The following is a 6,744-nucleotide window of genomic DNA, read 5'->3' as shown; positions in this document are numbered from 1 at the left end:
TGAACCATTCTTCCTCGTGGATTTCTAAACCCTCCAGAGAGAAGGGTCCACCGCCCGCCTCCAGTGGGAACACCTCTGTTGACTCACCGCCCTGTCAGGAAGTTCTTTCCGGTATCAAACCACTACCACAAGGCCTGGATAGCTGCTTGGCTCCTCCCTGCTGTTGCATGCTTCCTTCCTGCTTCTAGGGAATAGAAGGGCTCAACTCCAAAGTCAATTCCCAAGATGACTGCTAACTGCAAATCCCCACCAAACTGCCAATTAAATTAACTTTCCGATACTCCGCACGGCAGAGATACAATAACGCGAACCTTGACTTTACCACACCACCACTTAGTGTACAAGCCCCCGTGCAAACATCCAAATCATCTCCCCTCATCACGGGAGTCTACTTTTATTCGTATTAATGTCTGTCTCCCCCTCTTGACTGTAAGCTCGTTAAGGGCAGGGAACATGTCTGCTAATTCTATTCTCCTCTCCCAAGAGCTTAGTACAGTCTTCTGCACACAGTAAGCGCTCAATGAATACCACTCATTGATTGACTGGTACTAAAACAGGCCCAGCATTTGCAGAAATTGCTGTGGACGATCAGCTTTAACCAGAGGTACGATACTGGATTCCCACATACCCCCTACTGGAAAATATTCAAATAACTTCAGTGGAGATAGAGGGAGGGGGTTGGTTTGTTTTTTGGATTGTTGTTTTGTTTTTTTTGTCAAACTTGGAATTGCGACGTGCAATTTCCCAGTTGTATTTTTAGGAAATTACTTCAAAAAAAGGGCAGCAACCAGAGCAATTTTTCCCAGCAGTGTGAAATTATATTAAAAAAAAAAACCCAGATCCTTTCCTCCCTTACAGCTAAGCATATTTTAGTATAAACTGGCTCCTTGCTCTCAAGAGGTCCTTGAAGAAAGTATGAGGTCTGATTACGTCAATAACCAGAAATTCTGTCTTCTCTGGCTTGGCCACCAAGCCGGGTTCCCTCGTCCATCGGCTACTCAACCATTTCTACGAGACCAGATTTTCTCCAGCCCAAAGTGGTAGGGACCAGAACTTCCCTCATAATGATAATAATAATCATAATCATAATAAAGGCATTTGTTAAGTGCTTACCAAGTGCTAAGCACTGAGGTAGAAACAAGGTAAGCAGGGTGGACACAGTCCCTGTCCTACATTGGGCTCACAGCCTTAATCCCAGCGTGGCCTCGAGGAAAGAGCCCGGGCTTGGGAGTCAGAGGACCTGGGTTCTAATCCCGGCTCCGCCACTTGTCTGCTGTGTGACCTTGGGCAAGTCACTTAACTTCTCTGTGCCTCAGTGACCTCATCTGTAAAATGGGGATTAAAAACTGTGAGCCCCACGTGGGACACCCTGATTACCTTGTATCTCCCCCAGCACTTAGAACAGTGCTTGGCGCATAGTAAGCACTTAAATACCATCATTATTACAGATGAGGGAACTGAGGCACAGAGAAATTAAGTGACTTGCCCAAGGTCACACAGCAGACAAGTGGCGGAGCAGGGATCAGAGCCCATGACCTCCTGACTCCCAAGCCCCTGCTCTATCCACTAGGCCACACTGCTTCTCTGCTTCTTCATCCAGCGTTGAGTGACCGAAAACAACTTTGCATCTTCTGCAAGTCAGAGTAAAAGGCTAAAGTGGAGCGTTCCATCCAAGAGTAGAACAAACAAAGCTTTTTGCTCTCACTCCGGCTCCTCTGGGTATAGGGAAAGAAGGTGGACGGGGTGAGGGGGTGATGGCTGAGAGACCAGGGAGGACCCTAGGTCCTGGAGCTACTGGAAAGAGTCCTCCCTCTGTTGTTGCCCAGGAGACGGTGGCCTAATGGATAGAGCAGAGGCCCGAAAATCAGAAGGACCTGGATTCTAATCCCGTCTCCGTCACCTGTCTGTTATGTGACCATGGGTGAGTCGCTTCACTTCTCTGGGCCTCACCTCATCTGTAAAATCAGGATTCAGACTGTAAACTCCATGTGAGATTGGAATGTGCCAGGCATTGGACTGTGTCCAACCTGCTTAGCTCGTATCTACTTCAGCGCTTAGTACGGTGCCTGGCACGTAGTGAGTGCTTAACAAATACCATAAACAAGATCCTAAAGCCTTGGAAGCTCACACGTGCTGACAGTAGAGATAAGTCACCAGCGGGGGAGACTGTCTCTAAACCCCTCACCATTCAGCATCCACACCCCATCTGGAAAAGACTCACTGTACTAACCAGGGGAAATGAGCAACTCCACACCCAAGAGAAGTAACTCTCTACACTGAATAATAGGTGGTGCCTTTCTGCTCCCTCCTGATAGGATAATGAAGCTTTGAGAGAAGGAATGTTCTGGAGGTCCACAGGGAATCTGAGGGAAAAAACAAGGAGAGAGAGAGATGGGAGCAAGGGGGTGGGGGTGGGGTGGGAAGCGAGAGAAAGAGAGAGAAGAGAAAGGGAGAGGAAGAGAGAGGGAGAGAGAGGAGAGGAAGAGAGAGGGAGAGAGAGGAGAGGAAGAGAGAGGGAGAGAGAGGGAGAGAAAGGGAGTGATAGGAAGAAAGGGAGAGAGGGAGGAGGAGAGAGACGAGAAAGGGAGGGAGAGGAGAGAAAAAGAGGAAGAGAGTGGGAAAGGGAGAGATAGGAAGAAAGGGAGAGAGAGGGAGGAAGAGAGAGAAGGAGGAAGAGCAAGAGGGAGGGAGAGAGAGGAAGAGAGACGGAGAGAGAAGAGAGAAAGGGAGAAAGAGAGGAGGCCTACTAGTAAACAGTTATGTCCTATAAATAAATTAGTTGTTTTTCCCTAAAATACACAGTACCTGGGTTTGCATCCCGGGGACTACATACTAAACTGCTTCTCTTTTTGACTCTCTGTCAGTCAACGGTATTTTTTGAGCACTTACTTTGGGCAGAGGTCTGATCTAAGTACTTGGGAGAGTTTAATACAACAAGGTTAGTGGACACATTCCCTGACCACAAGGAACCTACAATCTAATAATAATAATAATGTTGGTATTTGTTAAGCGCTTACTATGTGCCGAGCACTGTTCTAAGCGCTGGGGTAGACACAGGGGAATCAGGTTGTCCCACGTGGGGCTCACAGTCTTCATCCCCATTTTACAGATGAGGTAACTGAGGCACCTAGAGGATTTGACCTGGGAGCTTCCTTCCAAGTTCAACCGGTTAGACCCAACCACCCAGTTCTTGGTCAGAGTCAGGAAAAAAAGTTCACCTGCAGTTTGTTCTGAGTGTGATAACCTCGCTCCTGAGTGATCTCATCAGGGAAATGCCTTTTTTTATGGTATTTGTGATATGTTTGGAATGTGCCAGGGATTGGACTGAACACTGGTGTAGATGCAAACTAATTAGGTTGAATACAATCTATGTCCGACATGGGACTCACAATACTGATCCCCATTTTACAAATGAAAGAGCTGAGGCACAGAGGAAGTTAAATGACTTGCCCAAGGTCACACAGCAGATAAATTGAAAAACCAGGTTTAGAACCCAAGTCTTTCTAAACTATAGCTAAGAAAGATGTGTGTATGTGTGTATATATGTATATGTATGTACATTCATACATAAACCTATACACATATAGGCATATATATAGTTACATATCTATATTTATATATTATATAGCTCAAGGATAAAACGGGGAGTTTATTTGAAATTGTAGTGGAAAGATACACTGGTTCAGTGGAATGATGAAAACATTTGGAAAAGCAGTTGAGAAGTTTTTCAAAATTTGTTTTGCTTGTTTTTACTGGAGGAGCACCAGAAGGTGTTGATACGTGAAAATGCTTCAAGTTTGGACACTAAAGTTTAGTTGTCATCAGAGAATATGGTGTGACCGGGTGGAAGCAGTTTATAAGATGGCGACCCTCACCAGAAAAAAGGCGCAAGAAAATCAAGGCTCTGAAGGAGAGTTCTTAAAATTGGAACTGACAGATGCCTTTGCTGCAAAAAGATAGTTTTCTGCAGAGCAGGTAAAGATCCTGAAACAACTGTCATAGATGCCCACTCAAAGACACATATTGTTTTACAATAATAACTGTGATATTGATGAAGTCCTTACTATTTTTAAGGGTATTTAAGGACTTACTATGTGCCAGGCACTGTTCTAAGTGCTGGAGCAATCAGATCAGACTACAGTTTAACCCAATCCATGTCCCACACAGGGCTCACAGTCTTAATCCCCATTTTAGAGAAAGGGAACTGAGACACAGAGAAGCTAAGTGACTGACCCAAGGCCACACAGGAGAGAAATGGCGGAGCCCAATGAGAACCCAGGACCTTCTGACTCCCAGGCCCACACTCTTTCCACTAGGCCATGCTGCTTCTCATCTGCCAAACGCCGTCATTTTAGAGAAGAATGAAGTGAGCCACTAGCATCGAAGGTTGGATCAGAGTAACATGGCTATTCTGGGTGGGACATAAGAGAAGAAAGAGCCACAGCGGAAGACCCAAAAAGTTGTTGCGTGGAGAACCGAAATTGGGAAAATGAAAGCAAGGAGGGAGGAGGGGGCATTTTAAGGAGCTGACAGAACAAAGTCTGAGGGAGTGCTGCAACCCAGCTGAAAACTGAGAATCCATCGTTGAGGATACACCTGCATGGCTCACAATCATCAAGAGAGGAGTGGTGCTCTGAGCAAAAGCTTCCTAAAGATCGAGTGACATGAAGGCGAAAGAGAAAACAGCACCGGATGCTGCAAACATTACGTATAAACACAACAGGGCCGGTCTTTTTGTGTGCACGATGTTGCTAGGATTATGCATTGATCAGTGCAATATTTATTCGGCACTGATCTTTTCTGCCCCCCACAGCTGAACTTGATCGTCAGCGGTGTCTTCTTCAAAGGACAACTGGGTGTGAGTGTGCGGACACTAGCTAAGCAGCGTGGCTTAGTGGCAAGAGCCCCAGCTTGGGAGTCAGAGGTGCTGGGTTCTAATCCCTGCTCTGCCACTTATCAGCTGTGGGACTTTGGGCAAATCACTTCACTTCTCTGGGCTCACTTCCCTCATCTGTAAAACGGGGATTAAGTCTCTGAGCCCCATGAGGAACAACCTGATTAGCTTGTATCTACTCCAGTGCTTAGAACAGTGTTTAGCACATAGTAAGCACTTAACAAATATCATCACTATTATTATTATTATTTTACATCTTCCCATTACAATACAGTTCTCCCTTCTGCATCGCCTTGATTTGCTTCTTGTATTCCGTGCCTCCTCTGCCCTGCAGGATTTATGTATATATCGATAATTTACTTAATTCTATTAATGACTGTCTACCCTTCTAGACTGTAAGCTCGTTGTGGGCACGGAACGTGTCTGTTATATTGTATTCTCCCGAGAGCTCAGAACAGTGCTCCACCCGGTAAGCGCTCAATAAATACAAATGAATGAGTAAATACAGTTGACTGCTTGAGTGATTTACCCCGATCATTACGTTCTCTTCTCGTAATCATAACAATAATGATGATGATATTTGTTAAGCGCTGACTGTGTGCCAAGCACTGTGTTAAGCCCCAGGGTAGATACAAAGGTTGGACACGTGGGACTCACAGTTTCAATCCCCATTTTACAGGTGAAGTAACTGAGGCCCAGAGAAGTGAAGTGTCTTGCCCAAGGTCACATGGCAGACAAGTGGCAGAGGCGGGGCCAGAACTCATGACCTTCTGACTCCCAGGCCCGTGCTCTATCCACTACACCAATGCCAAAAATGAAAGATTGGATATTAAAGAATATTTGATTGGTGTTTCTTTTTATAATCCAGCCAAAACAGAATCAGAACCTTTGTTTGGTGAAGCCAAAGCTATAGTCATCCGACTTGGATTTAATGAAAAATAATGAGAGGGCAGGGTTTTAATAGTCCTGGCAAGGGTTTCTGTTACATCCCTGACAGTTCGCAAACAAAAATTAAAGCCCTTGAATCTAGAGTGATCTTTGCTGACTGCTGAGCCTATTCATTAAATCTTATCACTCAAGAGTGGATGAGCAAAATTGCAAAAGCCAGAGAGGCATTGCTCACTTGACCCCAGAATTAGTCATTTTTAATTAGTCAACTAAGAAGCCAGCCTGGTTTTACAACTTGTCAGAAACCTGAAGTGACTTCATTAAGATCTTTTGGCCCAACAAGATGGATGCTAAGACACTGTTCATTAACCTCTCTTTTGAATAACTACAACAACATTAACATTTCTGGAAAGAATTCTGTTTCTGAACACAATAAGGCTGGATCCAAAGCATATGGTTTCAGTGCAATATGAGAAGCAGATCTGTTTATTATGCTTGAAGTGACCGGCAGTGTTTTCAAACGCATGGAAAATATAAAGCCTGCTATTCACTCGACAAACTCCATTATTATCATTAATTCATCGTTTGGTACGAGGACCGGCAAGACAGAAAAAAATCCCATGTGCTTGGACAACTTTGGAAAAAGAATGATGAGGACTTGGTGGAAAGAGCTCCCAAAGTGCATAGAAAAATAAACATCATCACTAACATGGTATTTGTTAAGCTCTTCCTCTGTGTCAGGAACTGAGAAGCAGCGTGGCTTAGCGGAGAGAGCACGGGCCCGGGAACCAGAAGGACCTGGGTTCCAATCCCGGATCTGCCACTTGTCAGCTGTGTGATCTTGGGCAAGTCACTTTGCTTCTCTGTGCCTCAGTTACCTCACCTGTAAAATGGGGATTAAGACTGTGAGCCTCATGTGGGATAACCTGATTACCCTGTAAATCTACCCCTGCGCAGTGCTC

Source organism: Ornithorhynchus anatinus, chromosome 3 (assembly GCF_004115215.2).
Source record: "Ornithorhynchus anatinus isolate Pmale09 chromosome 3, mOrnAna1.pri.v4, whole genome shotgun sequence".
Lineage (NCBI taxonomy): Eukaryota > Metazoa > Chordata > Mammalia > Monotremata > Ornithorhynchidae > Ornithorhynchus > Ornithorhynchus anatinus.
The sequence above is the reverse complement of the archived record's forward strand: the minus strand, read 5'-3'. Positions refer to the sequence as shown.